The 18,462-nt window shown below is 36.8% G+C and overlaps 1 pseudogene; it reads right to left on the reverse strand.

Annotated features, from left to right (window-relative positions):
- Positions 1-17,600: 17,600 nt before the first annotated feature.
- LOC101959544 (proteasome subunit alpha type-5 pseudogene) lies at positions 17,601-18,144 on the reverse strand (annotated as a pseudogene).
- Between the last annotated feature and the right edge of the window lie 318 nt (positions 18,145-18,462).

Here is an 18,462-nt window from a genome sequence, read left to right on the forward strand (position 1 = left end):
GCAATGAATTCCCTAGAAACAACACTAATTAAACCTCAAAATCAAAATAGCATAAAAAGAAAGATCTCATTTTTTACCTCATCCGAGCAGCTGAGAAAAATCATAGTTTCATCAAGTCACATGGGGAGGTATGGATTTTATCTAGGAGGTGACTGGCTACCTTCATTTATGCTTTTCTGGATGCTTATTCCAAAAATGTGCCATGACAGAGTTGCCAAGAAACAAATAGTGTGTTGGTAGTGGCAGTGCCCTCATTTCATGGTGTGTGCTTTATCTTCTGTAGAGAAGCATTTAGGAAGGCACAGATCCACAGTCAACACAGACGACCTTGGCCTGCTGCTTCTTTGCTTGGTACTTGGTGCCTAGGCAACCTCACAATTTAACCCGTACATATTTGCTCATTACTTCCAGGTTGCCATTTTTCTCTTATTCCAGTAACTATGCTGAATGCTTTGCAAGCTTGATCCTTTTACAAATCTTTCAACAAAGCTCATCCACATTTCTAGTCTATAAAAAATCAAGATTTAGAGAAGCGTGTGAATCTGGGGCTCAAACCCAAGTCTTACTGTTTGTTTCAGATTCCCATGTTCCTCATCTGAATTATTGCTCAACTTAATAGCTAGATTCCTTTGTCTTGCTTCTGTTCATTCAGGCTCCATTCTGAAACCAGAATAATCTTTCTAAAATGCAAGTTCAGTCAGGTATAATGGTGCATACCTGTAATTGCAGCTACTTGGGAGGCTGAGGCAGGAGGCTTACAAATTCAAGGCCAGCCTCGGCATCTAAGTGAGTCCCTGTCTCAAAAAAAAATTTAAGCAAGTAAAAAAATTAAAAATAAAATACAAAAAAGAACATCCCTGGGTTCAATCTGTAGTACTAAAAAAAAGAATTCAATTGAAGTATTAGCCATATTAAGTAGAAAGCAAGCTATACCTTCATATGTATGAACTAAACATTAGTTTGTAAAAAGAAAAAAAAGATAATGAACAATCCTAAATGCTTGTAGAATGATTTCCTACCTATATGACTAAAATACTTTTTTTTTTACATTTATCATTTATGCTTTTCAAGTGGATTTCATTAGGTTTGACCATCTTACTGTAGTGAAGTTTACCATTTCCCCATTTCCCTTGTCAAGAAAATATAAAAATTTTCTTTTTTCAGTGCTCTTAATCACCTCAAATCAAAGTTTATCCATTCCCTTTATCCTGAAAATTAAACATATATTCAGAGCAGACACGTGTTCATGTACCATAGGTTTCTCTCTGTCTCCTCGTTAGCTGATGTAAAGTCCACTGATGATTTGACCCATTTGACCCAGTCCCTCAGGAAATACTGCATTCAGGGACACATAGTCCTGAATTTCACTCTTTTAGTTGTCTATCTTAAAGGACAGAGAGGGGACTAGAGAGTAGCTCATGACAAATCATTAAAATCCTCCATTGTCTCCCATAGTGATCAATAACTTTCCCCCTAATTCATGCCATGCTACCTCTGTCCTCTCTCTTTTTTTCAGCTGCTTCTTGCTCTCTGTTTTCTTTTGTACCTAATCTGTCTGTGAGTTTGTGGTTCTCTTTGTTCTGTAGATAACCACTCTGCCAGCTTTTGTTCTTCCTGTACTTCCTACATTCTGGGACTCCATTACAGGAAATCTAGTAATAGTCTGCAACATCATTAATTTCATTTTGTTACATATGGATTTCAAGTTTTCTCAGCACCATTTGTTGAAGATGCTACCTTTTCTCCAATGCATTTTTTGGCACCTTTGTCTAATTTATATAAGATAATTGTAATTTTGAGGGCTAGCATTTCTGTACCGTTGGTCTACCAGTCTGTTTTGGTGTCAATACCATGCTGTTTTTGTTACTATTGCTCTGTAGTATAGTTAAAAATTTGGTATAGTGATGCCACCTGCTTCGCTCTTCCTGCTAAGGATTGCTTTAGCTATTCTGGGTCTCTAACTTCTATGTATGAGAGAAAAATATGACCTTGATCCTCTGAGTTTGGCTTTTTTTTCACTTAACATAATGGTCTCAGGTTCTATTAATTTTCCTGCAAATGGTATAATTTAATTTTTTATGGCTGGCTAAAACTCCATTATGCATATATATACCACATTTTATTTATTTATTCATTCAATGATGGACACCTAAGTTGATTCCATAATTTGGCTATTGTGAATTGTGCTCCCACAAACATGGACATTTTACTGGCTGTTTTAATAGTAACAAAATAGTAATTATACTGAGATTTACCATTATTGATTACATGCCATATGTCAGGCCTCTTAGTAAACTCTATGTTCTCTCACTTAATTTTCAGAATAAATCTATGAAATACAAATAATTTGAATATCCCTTATCTGAAATGCTTGGGACTAGCAGTGTTTTTAGTTTCTGATTTTTTTTTGGATATGGGAATATTTACATACACATAATGAGAACTCCTGGAGATAGGATCCAAGTTTAAACATAACATTTATTTGTTTCATATACACCTTATATGCATAGATAAAAGGTACTTTTATATATTATTTTAATAATATTATCCACAAAAAAAGGTTTCATGTAATGGAATTTTCCACTTGGTGTTTAATAAAGTTTCTGATTTTGGATCGAGGGTGTTCAACCTGGAGAAAAAAATATTATATATATATGTTTATATATATGTATGTATGTGTGTGTGTATATATATCACATATTAGAAAACAGAGGCTTAGAGCAATGAAGTAATTTACCATCACTCAGTAAATAGTAGACTCAAAATTCAAACCCAAGCCTTTTTTTCTCCAAGGGCTAATGCTTTTACTTACTGCCATCTGAGGCAGAATTTGACTGCATACCTCATTCTAGTTCATTCTATGTATTGTTCACCTTCTATTAAAGGAATTTTGATTGCTGCATACTGGGGCAAATCCAGGAACATAAAGTCAAACACTTTCCTACTTTCAGGAAGACTTTACCCTAGTGGGGAAAACAGAAAAGCAAATGAACTGCTGTCCTGCAGTACAAGAAAGTGTTTTCAGAGGAGTACATCAAAAGCAAAGTGTGTAAGGATGGTCAGGGAACATCTGCAGGATAGGCATGCCTCTGAGCTGCATGATAGAGGAGGAACAGATGGCAGGTAGACAGACTGCATGTGAAAGGACATGAAACATGATGAACTCAGAGACCAGTGAGATCAGACTGGAGGGAGGAGACCATGCAGGGGCTGCCAGAGGAAGCCCGAGATGCGCTCTGGTTCCAGGTTCTGCACAGCTGTTTGAACCATGCTGAGTGGTTTGCATTGAACCCTGAAGGGGCTCAGAAGTTACCACTGAATTTTTATCAGAGAAATGACATAGTCAGGGATGATTTTTGGCGTGTTCTTCACTTGAATGGTATTTGTGACAAACAGAAAGGCAGGGTGGAACACTGGGTACAGAGCTGAGAGATTATAGGCAGGAACCCCACAAGGGAAACTGTTGTGATCCTGATGAATCGAGAAGAGAGCTGAAACTAGGGATCCTGGAAGAGAAAATGGAATGTGGAAAGGAGGAAAGGGGTGCACAAGACCTCAAATAGGTTCTCTTGATGGCCAGGCCAGGTCCTTTGCTCCACTGACACTTGGGGTTAGCCTCTTTCTCAGGGACTTTGTAACATGTATAATTGAAAAAGAAGAAAAAAGCTCAGTGTGAAAAGAAGTTAGCCAATCATATAATGCTGTTGGGAACATCTATTGGGAAAATAACATACCCATTCTGGAAAAAAGTATGGTGGATTTTTAAAGAACTATACACATTATTTACATAGAACTCAGCAATTGCATTCCTGGGCCAATTTATCTAAAAAAATTGTAAAAGATATTTCAATTGAAATGTAGCATTCACACAGTGATATGCCTAACATGTATGAAAAGTTTTTCACATGTTATTACCCATGTAACCAACAGGGAGCATATTGCTAGAACCTCAGAATTCTCCCCAGTGCTTCTTCTCAGTGTACACCTCCACAGAGATCATTGCCATTTTATTTCTATCATTATAATTTACTTTTGACTGTTCTTGAACTCAGTATAAATGAGGTCATAAAGTTTGTAGCACTAGTACTTTGTTCTTTTATTTTCCTGCACAGTATTCTAACATACAAATAAAGCACAATTTATCCATTTAAAAAAATGAATCCCAAAGAACTAGGACCTAGAAAGAGGAACAACCAAGGGATCCTGGTGAGGCCAAGGAGGAAGAGACATTCTTGTACTTTCTTTTTAGCCTTAAGCCATGTCCTTTTCTGTCTCTAAACTTCCCCTCCATCGTTTCACTTGCTCCTCCTTTTTCTGCCTCTACCACCCTAACAAACAGTACTCCATGGCTCCAAGTCTCAGGGGGCACAGAGCTAAATATTAAGCAGTGCTGAAACTGTAATAGAGTTTAACTTTAGAACACATTTAGAATGTTGTCATTGCTAAGCTGGGGCTTTAGCAAAAGATCCCTTCTTGACACAATGCCTGGGGGGGAAGGAGTAGACTCAGAAAAGCTCAGCTTTTCCTTCTACAAATATTCTTTAAGAGTCTAAGAACCATTTTAGAATAGTGAGTAGAAAAAAACCGCTTTCCCCCTCCTATTATATTCTCACAACACAGAATGCTTCTGTGACCACAGTCCCACAAAGCAAGCAAGCAGTTCTGCAGTGGACACCAGCCTAATGTCCTCTAACTGAATTTCATCTGACACCGTCTACCTGGAGGTAGCAGCAGGTTCTACAGTGGTGAGCTCAGTCCCACAAAACTGCCTTCACTCCAGATGTCAGTTCTGAGATAGGATTGAATAAAATAAGAATTAGGTAGAAAGGAGACAAAAGGAAGGAAAATGAGATTATAATTTAACCTGGAAGCCTTTGCTAAAGTTACTCACACCTTCACTCCCAAAGCTGATATCCCTCCCAGACTTGTAACTCCCAAATTTCTAGGATATCTATAAATCTTCACTCAGAATCTTAACTGCAGATTCACCCACTTTGGAAAATTTTTCTGTGCAGTGTTAAAACATCTATTTTTAAAATAGATTGAGCAAAGGGAGACACAAAAGCTATATATAGGGCACTTTACTAATGTTATCTATTGATCAGATAAAGGAGATATTGATTAAGGATCCTGAGAGATCCTGAGTCCAGCCAGACTACTATAAACCATTTTGTGATTGCCATACTGATGTTATCCTCACACACATTCTCAAGCTTACCTCTCAGCTAATTTCTTTTAAAAGAAGAGTCTAAGACTTCAAAAGTGCATGCCAATCTAAAGATAGCCCACATTTTCTTTCAATGCAAACTCTTCGTTTTTCTAATAAATCTCTGATTGTGCCTCTATCTGATGCATTTTGAAATTTTTTTCTGCAGTGTTTTTCAAGGATTCAATCATCCTGAGTTAATGTCTCCCTCTTCAGAACCTCCTCCATGACAATTCCAAGTCTGGGCCTCTGGAACTTCCAAGACTGGCTATAAGTTAGGGTTCTCATAACCATCCCCTTCCTTGGGTCTGACCATTTTGCCAGATCAGCTCATGGAATTCAGGGAAAGATTTTACTTACATTTGCCCACATTTTACAAAGCCTATTTTAAGTACATAAAACAACAGCCAGTTAAAGAGAAATCTGGAAGGGGTCCAAGTGCAGGGGCATCCTTCTGTCTTGGGTGTAAAAGCTTCCTAGCATTCAGCTGGGTTCTTGTTCACTAGCCTGGAAACTCCTAAACTCAGTTTATTTTAAGTTTGCATGGAGGCTTCATTATAGAGACATGTTGGATTGATTAAGTTGGTCACTGATGAATCAACTTAACTGTTAGCCGGTCTCCCCTCTCTAGGTTGTGGAGTTACAAGTTCCAGTCCTCCAATTTCCTGGTTGGTTCTGTAGGCAACCAATCCCCCAATATGAAGTTCTCTAGGGACTTTCCAAAGAACATCTCATAAACATAAACTTGTGTGGCTTAAAGGGATTGTTATAAGTAACAAAATAACTTTTATTGTTCTGGAATCTGTTATGGAGTTATGTGAATGACCAACGACTATAGATCAAGTGGGTTTTTTTTTTTTAGTTTTTAATTTATTTTAAAATAAAATATTTTAGTTTTTAATTGTGAATCTAGTTTTTGAACACTTTTTAATACCCTTAAAAATAAACAAGCAAACAGAAAGATCAAGTATCTTAACAAAAGATACTCTTATTGCTCTAGTCAATCAGAAAATAAAAAATTATAAGGAGCTGTGAGTCAGATATCAGGAAAAAACAACAACATATATGTTATATATTATCCCAAGTAGTCTGTTTTTCCCTTAATATGTCACTATAAGTTTGAACCGAGGCCTGTTGGTTGCGGTAATGCTAATGGCTTTTTGTTTACAATAGATCTAAAAGAAGAGTCTCAAATTATGCAACTTCCATTGCCAAAAGCTTTTGAGTGGGCTTTTGAGTAAAATGAAGAAAAATCACATATAAATTCACATTCATTTTCCAATGTAAATTGCCATTTTATTAAAAAATGGAGTTTATAACGGAATGATTATAATTTAAATTAATGAGCCCTCAAATAATACTTGGTATTGCCAATTATTTTTTAATATAATATGAAATCTCTGGGTTCATAAATAACATTCTCTTCCTATTCAGGAAAAGCCATGCTCAGCAATGTGTTATTCATGACTTAATTATTCTATAGATGCTTCATTCATATGCATGCAGATATATCTGGCAGCATTGCATTTTAATGAAGATGCTGAAAGGCAGCAGGCTATAATTTCTAACAGAGAATTCTGTCAAGACTGAACAATAGGAGCTCCTAAAGAGGGCTAGGAAATAGCATGGCCCAGAAAGAAAATTAAAAACCTATTTAAATATTTTAATTATAATCTTCATTAGGGAAAATTTGAAATCCTTTTGCACATGCAGAGCTTATACAGTTTAGGAGCTATTTTTGCTAGAGGAGGATAATGTTGAAGAAGGAGAATATTTTCAAGATTTCATCGGATGAAGTAGAGCCCCCTGTGGGGGAGCACAGGTCAGGCCTCTGCTTTTGTCCCCTGTGCCTCTTTTGCTTGACTTCTTGTTTTAGTCATATTTTTAACTTTTGTGACCAAAAGACCTGACAAGAACAATTTTAATGAGGAAAAGTTTATTTTGGGGCTCAAGATTTCAGAATTTTCAGATAGAAGGCTGGCTCCATTCCGCAGGACTCAAGGTGAGGCAGAACATCATGGTGTAAAGAGCCTGGTGGAGAAAAGTAGCTGAGAACATGATATCAGGAAGCAGAGACAGAGGGGAGCAGAGAGAGAGACACTCAGCTCAGCTCAAATCTTTATCCTAAAGACATTCCCCCAGGACCTACCTCCTCCAGCCACACCCTACCTGCCAATAGTTATCACTCAATTAATCCCTGTCAGGGTATTAATTCACTGATTGGGTTAAGGCTCTCATAACCCAATCATTTCACCTCTGATTATTCTTGCAGGACTCACACATGAGCTTTTGAGGGGACACCTAATAGTTAAATCATCAACTTTTTATTGAAGAAGTAGTGGGGCCAAAATAACCAATTAGATCAGTCTTGGAAGGGACAACGAGAGGAGGAAGGCAGGGAGTGAAGATTCTTTCAGGCTATCTTTGGTACCCAAAACGAATATATGAGGTTTAGGGATTTGGCACTGGCTGGCCACACCTCAAACTGCCATTCTTTGATCCCCCAGAAAGCTCAGTTTCCTAAAAATGATTTCTACTAGAGGAATTGCCACAATTTTATTATGGTTTCTCTCATTGTCATTCATATATAGAGAGAAATGTCAGAAAAATGGTAGAATTGTCAAGGTCATGTAGTGAAGCAGATCACATTTCTATTTATTCTGTTCTAGAATAAAAGCAAAGTAGAAATGTACTGCCAATGTTTACACATTTTAGGAGAGATAATAGTAATCAAGTGACAGGACATTAGGGACACTGTGGAAGATGTGGCATTATCTGGAAAGGTGAGGAACAAGAGACCCAGCTGCCCATGCACTAGCCTGGATTTCCACCTACTCCATTAACAATGTGCTTGGTAGGGTAACAAATGTTCTTTGTGTCTTCAGATCCAGTGCACACTTTGATATCTTCCTCCTGCTCCATCTCTCACTGTCATTCAATATATGGTAACTTCTGCTTCAAACATGCTTCTGACTTTTGAGATGCCATAGACTACTGATATTCTCCCTTGTTGTCTTTTTATTCCTTTCTTGCTCTTTTTTTAATGCTGACCTTTGATGAGCAGAATGTTTAATTTTTTATGTAGTTGAATTTTCAATCCTTTACTGTATTTTACATTTTAGACTAAAGAATTCTTCCTTTCCCCCAGTTCATGAAGTTTTTCTAATATGTCATAAATATTTAAAGGTTTCTATTTTACTGTCATATTTTGAGGTAGATCCAACCTTTTTTTCCTGTGTATAATCATTTGTCCCAGAATTACTAATCAACTAGTCCCTGCTTTACCAACCATCTGCAGATTCCATTCTGTTACACAGCAAGTAGCTATTTAACTATAGGACTGTGGATCACTTTTCTATTGCTGTATAACAAGTTACAAAAGATTTAGGATTTTAAACCAACATCCATTTGATACCTCTCATTTCTGCAGACCAGGCTTAGCTGGATCTCATAAATTTCTCACAAAGCCAAAATCAAGATGTTGGCTGGCTAGTGCTCTTATCTGGAGGTCTGGGGAATCATCTTGCTTTCCAACTCACTCAGGTTGTTGGCAGAATTCAATTCCTTGAAGCTATACACTGAAGTCTGTTGTTGGCTGTGAACCTGGGGACATTCTCAGCAACTCAGGACCATCCCCATTCCTTGGCATGGACTCCATCATCTCCAAAGCCAGCAGTGGCATGCCAGTCCCTCTACACAGGGTGTTTCCAATTCCTTCCTCTTTTCCCAGCCAGAAAACAGTCTTTGTTTTTAAAGAGCTTATGTGATCAAGTTAGAACTACTCAGATAATCTCCCCTTTTCCATAAAATATAGCATAATCAGATGAAGTATATTATTTTATCATATTCCACTCCCAATCAAAGGGGAGTGTATTGTGGAAGGACCAGGATCCTTGGGGATCATTCTTAGAATTCCACCTACCACAATCTGTGGGCTTTCCACACCATACCATTGGCTTATCACATTGCCAAGATCCATTCTTTTTAATCGAATTCTATCAAGAATTCCACTGAAGCTCAAAGTAGTTGTACACACCTGTAATCCCAGCTATCAGGGAAGGAGGAGAAAGGATTGTGAGTTTGAGGCCAGCCTGGACAATTTAGCGAGATCCTGTCCCCTCAAAAAAAAAAAAAAATTGAAATCCATTGACATTTGAACCAGAATTGCATTGGATATGTATTTAGCTTTGTCTTTCTGGTATTGAATCCATTTATTTAAAAAAATGAAATATTGCCCAATTTTAATTTTTTCAATAAGTCTTATACTTATTTCTCTTTTTTATGTCATAAGAAAATGTTACAGTGAACTCTGCTCTGAAGCAAAAGTTTGATTTTGAGGTGAGATTTCTGAATAGGAGTGCAAAGGCAAATCCTATCTTTCAAAAGCAAATAGAAAACCATACATGACCACTTCAGGATTTTTAGAAATCAACCAAAGACATTCATCTACTTGAAAAGGTAAATGTCAGTAAGAATAGCAATATTATTAGTAAGAATGTATTAAGAATAGCATGGCATTATATCCTGGGGTTCCTCCCTTTTCCCACCCCAGCTGTGCTGTCCAATGACTTACCAGAGCAGGGCAAGCTATGAGGACTGGCAGTCAGGCTCTTCACCAGAAGGTGCTGATTCACTTTGTAGTGCAGCACACATACTTAGGGGCCTTGTCAAAAATGGGAGTTTCAAAAAATCCAGGAATAATAGCAAATAATTTAAGAAGGGTGATATTGTGGATAGCCTGAGGTCCTAATATTGCTTGGGCAATCAACAGATTGATTTGAATTAAAAGTGAAATCTAAAGACTAAGATAGTGATTGTGGGCCTTCAGAAGTGTTAAGATGTCCCTGATGATTTGGAAGCCTCTGGTTATTATGAGTGTGAAGCCTTGAATATGCAGAAGGTGTGAACCAGGAGAGACTCACAGACTTCCCAAATTTTGATTGCATTTCTTAAACCCATACAGATTTGTTGGCAAACAGTTAAAGCCGAAGATGTATATGGACAATATCAAATCAATCTTTTATCAACCATTAAGCTAGGCAAACAGGCCTAAAAACAAAATGAACCAAAAAAAGAAAAAACCTGAGTGGAGCATCTGTGTTGTATACAAGTGGAGAGACAGACCATAAAATTCACCCAGGAAGTCTTTAAATAAACAAATCAACTATACTATCCCTGGAGGGGATAAGACTCCAGAGCTTCTATGATATATTACCTCAAATGTCCAATTTAAAAAATCTCCATGCAATAAAAACAGAAAAATGTGGCTATATATAGGGGAAAACATCAACTGAAACTGTCTCTGAGGGGCCAGTCATTGGTCTTAGCAAAGCAAGTCTTCAAAGCAATTACTATAAATGTTTAGATAAAGGAAATAATATTTGAGAACTAAAGGAAAATGAAACACTAGTGACTTATCAAATAGAGAATGTAAAGAGATAATGATTATTTTAAACCTCAAATTCTGAAGTTGAGAAGCATAATTATTGAAGTGAAAAATTCATTACAGCAGAAGTCAGCTAGCAAAATAGAGTGAATGAATGAAGAGTCAGGCTCAGTGGTAGAATGCTTCCTTTACAGGTGTGAGACCTTGGTTTTAATCCCCAGCACTGCTAAAAGAAATAAAAACAAACAAACAAAAAACAACTTCAAAAAAGAATGGATGAATGATATTGATGATAGACCAAGAATTATAAGAAATTACAGAATAAGAAAAATATGAGCACAGTCCCAGAGACTTGAATAACACTACCAAATAATCAAACATAAGTGTCTCAGAGTAAAGAAGAGAAAGGGAAAGAAAAAAATTTAAGAAATAATGGCTGATAAAACCTAAAATATATATAGTAAAAGACATCTGTATTAGTTTGACTAATAAAATACTATAGATTGGGTAGTTTAAGCAAAAAAAAACCAAACATTTATTTCTTGCAGTTTTAGAAGCTAGGAGGTCCAAGATTAAGGAGCTGTCAGATTTGGTTTCTGACCGAATCTGAAGGCCCTTCTCCTGGTTTATAAATGCCCATTGCATCGTGTCCTTACATAGTAGAAAGTAAGAAAGTGAGCTCTGATCACTCTTTCTCTTCTTATAAGAACACTATCCCATCACAGAGACCCCCCACCTTCACTAATATCATCACAATGGGAGGTAGGACCTCAGTGCATGAATATGTGGGGAGAGGGTACAAATAATTAGTCAATAATAACATTCAGTAAATGAGTTTAATGTTGAACTGGAAAAAATTAATATCATAAAAGTAGTAAAGGAGGAACATAGAAATAAAAATCAAGAGATTATTATAGATAAAAGTGGCAAAATTGCAGAAATAAATTCAAATAAGATTCAATGGAGCCTGTAATCTAGTGGCTTGGGAAGCTGAGGCAGGAGGATTGTAAGTTCAAAGCCAGCCTCAGAAAAAGTGAGGCTCTAAGCAATTCAGTGAGACCCTGTCTCTCAATAAATTTCAAAATGGGGCTGGGGATGTGTCTCAGTGGTCAACTGCCCCTGAGTTCAATCCCTGGTACAAAAAAAAAAATTCAATGAATACATAAGAAGTAAAAAGTAAAAGCATTAAATTCATGTATCGGAATGGACAAAACTAAACCTTACAATATGGTTTTTATGTTTTAGCTAAGTGGTGTCCCCCAAAAGCTCATGTGTGAGATAATGCAAGAAACTTAAAGATAAAATTATTGGATTATGAGAGCCTTAACCTAATCATGCATTAATCCACTGGGTAGTAACTATAGGCAGGTAACGTATTGCTGGAGGAAGTAAATCACTGGGAGTGTGTCTGAGGTTTATATTTTGTTTCTAGTGAGCAGAGCTCTCTTTGTTTCTGGTGGTCTTGTCCTGAGCTGCTTTTACCCACTGCACCTATCCACCATGTTGTTCTGCATCACATCAGGCTCAGAGAAAAGGAGTTGGCCATCTATGGACCGAGACCACAGAAGCCATGAATCCCAAATAAACTTCCTCCTTTAAAATTGTTCTTGTTAGGTCTTTTGATCACAGTGGCAAAAATAAGCTAACTAAAATACCAATTGCTGCTACAAATATTACAGGAACTCTCATTTATTGTTGGTGGGAATACAAAATAGTATAGATACTTTGGAATACAGTTCGGAAGTTTCTCACAAAATTAAACAAAATCTTTACCATATAATCCAGCAACTGTTCTCCTAGGTCTTTGCCTAACTGATTGGAAAACTTATCTGTATACAAAAATCTGCACATGAATATTTATAGTAGTTTTATTTATAATTACCAAAAAACTGGAAGTCCTTAGTGTGTCCTTCAGTAGGTTAATGGATAAACTGTGGTACATCCATAAAAGGTTACCTATGGAAAATAAGAGCATGGTAATGCCAAATGTATAGTTTTAACTGAAATAAGCCACTCTAAAAAGACTACATACTCTTTGATCTTATTATATGACAGTCTGGAAAAGGCAAAATGACAAAAATAGTAAAATGATCAGTGTTTTCCATGATTTGGTAGGAGGTGGTAGTAGGAAGAAAGGCTGAAAAGGTAAAGAACAGGGAATTTTTTAGGGTGCTAAAATGATCTTGCATGGTAATATAGTTGTGGATACGTGACACTGCATTTATCAAAACTTTATAGCAAGAAAGTGAGAATTAATTGTGCAAATGTAAATATATGATTTAGGAGGTTGAGGGAACTCCAGGATTGAATCCAAAATGTGATAAAATATTCTAATTGTACGTATTACAAATGAATGAAGCGACATCACTGAAGGGAGTGGTAAGAGGTGCTGATTTAGGTTACTTTGGAAATAAGTGGTGTCTTTAAAACTAACAACAAAAATAAACTGTGCATAAGTACTGTCTTTAGTTTATAAAGTTATTACCTATTGGGGTATAGCTTAACAATTATGATTCTGCTCTACATATATTTTGTGGAATCAAACAATGAAAGTAAATGGACGTCAGATGACAGGAGACATTTTTTCTAACTATTGGACAGGGAGTTTATAGATAAGCCAAGGTGGAGGCTAGAATGACTTGTGTGGTAATGGAATAGAGTAGAAGATTTTAGAATGAACTCAAGTTTAGCTTACTATTCATACAGATGTCTGTATATAAATGTGTATATGCATGAGTTAGTATGCATGTGTACATTTCCTTTCTCTACCAACTCAGCAGGACTGAAGGCCATGACACTTCAGTGCAGTGAGCATACCTCCTTCTCAGATCATGGTTTCTGATATCATTTTTCAATAAAAAAGCAGCAGGGCTCCTTGACGAAATAGCTGACACTAAGATTGGTGTAGGAAATATGAAAAGCAAGCTAGGAGAATCTTGTAGTGCCAGACAATAAGGAAGGTCTCAACAAACAATCCCTTCCTTGCCACAAAGTTGGCAAGGAAAAAGAAATGAAATGGACACTGCTGTTGTCAAAGGGACACAGAAGTGAAAGGAAAAATTCCCCAATAGCTGGAGCAATTTGAACAACAACAACAACAACAACAACAACAAAACAAATACAGCACTATTGGGTCATAATCCAAAGTATAAAATAAGTATCCATAAGCCCATACTAGTATAAATAAACAATTGAATACATAATAAAGGGAGAAAAAGGACAAACTTTCCATGCAGAAGAATTCCAAATACTTTACACAGACACTCTAACATAAAAGAGAAGGAGCATAACTCCCCATGCTTTAAGTGTGGGTAGAGAGTATAGTGATTTCTTTCAAAGATAGCATGGAAATGAGAAATAAAAGAATAACTTGCAGTAGAGAACTTGACAAACATTATTAGCTCAGTCAGCCGAGGAGGAGCTAGAGACAAACTATAATCCCCACAGGCATGTCCCCAGTGACCTCCTTCCTCTAGCCAAGCCCCATGTGCCTAATTACCACCCAGTAACCCATTCAAATTATCAATCCTTGATGCGAATTAATCCACTTGTTAGAGTGCAGCTCTCATAATCTAATAATTTCATCTCTGAACCTTCCTTTTGTCTAACATGAGCTTTGTGGGGGCACAACTCACATCCAAACCATAACAACCATAGAGGACATTATGCAGAATACCTGGTTAAACATTTCTCAATATATATGATAGATTATCAAAAGCAAGGGAAATCTGAGAAAATGTTGCTGTTGAGAATCATCTAAGCAGATGCAATGAGGAAGTATTATGTGGCACTCTGGAAGGGATCCTGGGACAGAAAGTGGACTTTAGAGGAAAAATGAGATTTGATTAAAGTACTGACTTTAGTTAATAATGTATTAATATAAAAACACCATAAAGTATTGGTTCACTAATTTTAAAAAAATTATATGCTATGTAAAGTATTAATAATAGGAAAAAACAGGAGGCAAACTATGCAGAAACTATACTACATTTCACAATTTTTTTTTTGTAAATCTAAAACTCTAAAAATACAGTTTAATTTTTAAAAGTAAGTGTATACATATGTATGTATATACATCTGTGTGTGCATGTGTGTGTGTGTGTTTATTATAAAATTGGAACCATAAAAAAGCCTTAGTAGCTATAAAAATATCATGCAAAATAGAATTTTAGACAAAAATATTGTTATGTCCATGTATAGGAATAATAATATTCAGCAATAAAAATATAAATTATAGTTGCATACATACTACAACATGGATGAACCTCAAGAACATGCTGTTGGGCATGGTGACTCAAACCTGTAATCCCAGAGGTCAGGAGGCTGAGGCAAGAAGATTGCAGGTTTGAGGCCAGCTTCAGCCACTCAGTGAGAACCTGTCTCAAAATAGAAAAATACAAAAACACAAACACAAACCAAAAATCTAAAAAAGGCCTAGGGATATAGGCCAGTGGTAAAGTGCCCTTGGGTATTCCCAATACCCTCCCCACACCCCAAATAAAACTACATTATGCTAAGTGAAATAAAGCCAGATGCAAAAGACCTCACTTTCTATGATTCTATTTTTATAAAATGTCATAAAAGGAAAATCTTTAGATATTCCTTTAGGATAAGGGTTAGTGGTTGCCTAAGCTTGGTAGTGAAAAAGTGTTTTGGCTATAGTTAGGTATGAAGGATCTTCATAGGATGTTGAAAATGTTGTAAAATGGGATATGATTAGGGTTCTGAATATTTCAAAATCTACTAGTTAATTTTAAATTTATTAAAAATCATTGCATTGCATAATTAATATGGGAAAATTTGGAGGAGAATGAAGTTTTGATATCTAAATTATATGTCAATAAAGCTGTTTAAAAATTAAAAATTCTTGTTATTCTCTAGATAAGCTAATGAATATAAAACAATAAACAAATACATTAGTTATTTTTAAAAATATATGTTGCCAGTGTACAAATAAATAGGTTTTTTTTTTTTAAATAAGGGATTGAACACAGGGGCACTTAACCACTGAGCCACATCCCCAATCCTTTTTTATTTTATTAGAGACAGACAGGGTCTCGTTGAGTTGCTTAGGGCCTCACTAAGTTGCTGAGGCTGGGTTTGAACTTGCAATCCTCCTGCTTCAGATTCCTGAGTCACTGGGATTACAGGTATGTGTCACTGTGCTCAGCATAAATAAATAGTCTTATAGGAACATTTTACTGGAAAGGCAACTAATTCCAGAGAAAACTAAAGAGAGTGTTCAATCTAAATAAATTTCATTAGTTAGCATTTTATCTCTGCAACAAAATACTCAAAAAAGCAACTTAGAGGAGGAAAGATTTATTTTGACTCAGGGTTGCAAAGCTTTTAGTCCATGGTGGACTGGCTCCATTGCTTTGGGACTAGAGAGACAGAACATCATGGCAGAAGGTGTGGTAGAGCAGAGTTGCTCACCTCATGGCTGCCAGGAAGCTGAGAGGGGGAGAGAGAAAGTGAGCGGGGAGAAAGAGTAAGCTCTAGGAAAGGGCTGGAGACAAATACAAGGCCCCAGTTACAGACTTCCTGCAACTAGACCTGCTGTCTACAGTTTTGGTCACCTCCCCCAAATACTATCAAATATGACTCCTTAATGAATTAATCAATTGATGGGGTCAGAGCCCTTATAATCCAAACACTCCTAAAACCTCCACCTCTGATCACTGATGTATTAGGGACCAAGCCTTCAAAACATGACTTCATAACTAAACAATGACATAATTGAAATATTTTTTTCTTCATTTGGAATTGTTTGCTCAAAGAAAGAGGGTTCTTCCTCACAGGGAATAAATTTACATAGACAGTCATCTTTCATTTAATTATTGTTTTATTGAGTTGAAAGATTTATCCAATACTTGGTCAAAAAATAAATGCTGTGATTTACTGGGGCTAAATCAGTAAAGGTGCAGTAACAGATAAAAAGAAGTGCTGCACACAGTATTATTGTTCAAATACACTTCTTCCCTTCCCTCAAATCTTATGGATCCCTTAAGCCCACTGATCTGGGGCTTGGCCTTCTGTGACTTGCTTTGGGCTCAGTGAGAAGAATGTATTATACTCAATCTTGGGCTTAGCTATGTGATTTGCTCTGGATAATGGGGTTGAACAGTCGTGGTGAAAGTCACCAAGCTAATCCCAATCCAGATCAACCCATTTCATAGCCAATCTTCACACCATGAGAAATAAACATTTATTATTATTTGCCAATAAGACTCAATAGTTGCTGATATTCATCAGGAGCTGACTGATAACAGGAAACATATAAAACATAAAAATTATTTTACTATAATTTTTCATCTGTATCTGATTTTATAATGCCTTAACATCTTCAAGCACTTCACATACTCAATGTCTAGCACCATACGAGGTACTAAGGCAATGATTAAAATGCACAGCCAGATGAGAAAATGGTCTTGTGTATCAGTGAAGGAATACTCAGTGGCTATTCTCCAGCTATGTAAGCAGGCTTTAGGTCTAATTTTGACAGCCAATCACTAGCAGAATATGTCTCTCTCCTTGGTGTTATCTACACGGAGAAAATATAGAGGAAAGAAAGAACTAAGCAGTTCTGTTGTTTTCAAAGAATTTGTATTATCCTGGTTGGCACCTCCATAGGAACTCTCTGGATGTTGAGATATTTATGTCCCTCTCTGGGAGATCTTGATTTCAGTCCAAAGAGCCTTATAAAAGAGATGGCTTTATCTTATAAATACTTGAATATTAATTAAAAACTTGAGAGAAAGAAAGATGAAACAAAGCAAAACAAGAACAAAAAACACCTCCCTGTTTGTATTTTCTGTGGTCTTTCATAATCTCTAGTGAGGTAGAATGTGGCACCTGCAGTTGGCAAAGTGCCATGGACCCTTCCAAAGTGCCTTTTGCAGGTGTGTAGATTGCCCTGGAGCTTATATTCACTATGGGGCACAAAGCTAACGTTTTTTTCATATTTTAAGTATTTTTTTTATTTCAGACTTACTTTATATACAGACATCATAAAAAATGCACAGACAATGGTGATTTTCTGAGGAATAGGAGAACATGTACAAATTCTGGCCAGGGCTGCATTATGGCTAACTCTATAGTGATAGCATTCAGCTTCTCCTTCATTACTTGTTTGAGGATTATGATGGCTTCTTTCCCTGTCATAGAATTGTGGTAAACTTCTTGCAAGGATCTCTGGGCACCCTCTGAAGCAGAACTAATTGCTTGAGCACCACATTATACAAAAGTCCCAGCTGAGTCCGTATGAAACAGCTGGAATCCTTCTTCACCAGCTCCTCCAAATAACAGTGCTACTCTAAAGAGATGAGACATGGCACCTGGGTCTGCATCTTCTTTTCCAAACTGTAGGGGGCCAGATTAGACACAAACTGGGTCACACTTTCCACCATCATTGTCTCATTGTAGGTAAACCAATGGTTCTCTGTCTCCACTCTGGCCTTATTGATTAAAGTCAGTAAGCAATTAGCCCACTCATAGCACAACCTATATGGGCATCAATATCTACAGTTTTCTCAATGCTGATAGGTTCCATGAGTGGAGAGGTAATTCTTTTCTTCACACTAGGCATATACCTTCTGATGTCTGGATCCCAATGGGATGCAGAACCAAGCTTGATAGCTTTAATGACATATTCCACTTGAAATAATAATAATCTTCCTTTAGGAGAAAAAGTATTCACCCCCCTGGGGAGGATGAGGGGAGGTGGCAGTGGCTGTGAGGGGATTCTGAGAACATACACAACTCCAACAGCAGTCAATTCAACCACACCACCATAGCACCTAAGGCCCCCTTCTGCTCCCAAATACCACAAATCTGATTTTTGATAAATGTGGAATAAATAACAGTTTGT

Source organism: Ictidomys tridecemlineatus, chromosome 11, assembly GCF_052094955.1.
Source record: "Ictidomys tridecemlineatus isolate mIctTri1 chromosome 11, mIctTri1.hap1, whole genome shotgun sequence".
Taxonomy (NCBI): Eukaryota; Metazoa; Chordata; class Mammalia; order Rodentia; family Sciuridae; genus Ictidomys; species Ictidomys tridecemlineatus.